The following is a 1,434-nucleotide window of genomic DNA, read 5'->3' as shown; positions in this document are numbered from 1 at the left end:
CTCTACACTCCGGTCCCTAGAAAAGAAGCAGAGGGGACAGTGGATCTGGGCCTAAACCCCCTAGTGTCTAAAACCCCTACACTGAAGGTACCCTCCTTCCCGGCTGACAGGCAGTCTGCAGCACACAGCTGGGTTGAAGGGTATGGGCTGAACTTCAGTCCTGCTCCCCTCGCATCTGGGTGCCTTGTGCAGTGACGACCTGCACAGGTACATACAGCAGCCCCAACAGCTTCGAATTGCTGAGTCAGCATAGGCAAGTCACCTCACCCTCAGCCACAGTCTCCCCATCTGTAGAATGGGGAGAAAAAATGCTGACCATGCAGTCTTGTGGAGATGAAGTTATAAGAGGTGGTGCCTTTGGACGTCCTGGCCCATAGCAGGTGCTTGGAGATTTGGAGCTGCTTTTCCCTGGGACCCTTTGGGGCTGCACGGTGCACAGAAGCTAGAAGCTATAGGGGAAGTGGCGTTTTGAAGGGACACAATCTTGCAATCAGAAGGAAGGGGTTGAGGTTGCCCGCAGGCCCAGGACTATGGACCCAGGCAGCAGAACAGTCACAGAGGGACATTAGTTGCTTCTAAGCCTCTGCCTTGCAGTTCACCAGTGAAGTCAGCATCCCAGAAATGGGGAAGCAGCAAGCCTAGCCACCCAGGCAAAAAGCCTCTGCTAGCACTTACACTCCATCAGTCACCGATAACAGCCCTGGGGAAAAGGGATTATCACTCCCATTTGATAGACGAGGAAGTTGAACCAAAGAGAAGCCAAATAGCTTGCTGGTCACAAAGCTTGTGAATTGCTGAGCAGAGACTGGGACCTGGGTGTATTAACCATGTAATTCTGGTGCTTTGACATCTGTGGCTTCGCTGACCCTGGACAGACTGACAATGCCAGGCCCGGCCAATTCCTAGGGATAGTGAACCATTCCTCAAGAGCATGGCTTTCCTCTGCAAACTAACCAGCCCAGAGCTCACATCCACCACGTCTTCCATCCAGCTCACTCACAACGGCCACTCTCCCCCTGCCCTGATCACACCGGGGCCAGGCAAAGACAACTAGGGACGACCCCTGTGCCGCAGAACCCCCTGAAACTGTTCCAGCTAGTCAATCCTAAGCCTGCTTACCCTGCTTCCCCCATTCCTTCCTGCAAAAGTGATAATAAAGGCTCTTGACCACATTTTCCCATCTGTCCTTCTGCCTCTCAACTGGCTCTGGTGCGTTCTGTGTGGTCCTTTGGGGTGTGGCATACCCTCTCCTCTTGAGAACTATGAGTCACAAACACTCTTTCCAATGGAAATGAGCCCTGATCTGCTGGTCTCACCATACCTGAACAGCAATGACAAAACCTACATTTTCAGACACTGGTAATAGCTGATTCCCAAGACCTCAGCACAACCACCTCACCACAGTTCCTTTGTCAGGGCAGTGCCCGAGCACTC

The sequence above is a fragment of the Colobus angolensis genome, unplaced genomic scaffold (assembly GCF_000951035.1).
Source record: "Colobus angolensis palliatus isolate OR3802 unplaced genomic scaffold, Cang.pa_1.0 Scaffold27, whole genome shotgun sequence".
In the NCBI taxonomy this organism is placed as follows: Eukaryota; Metazoa; Chordata; class Mammalia; order Primates; family Cercopithecidae; genus Colobus; species Colobus angolensis.
This window is presented reverse-complemented; position numbering follows the sequence as displayed.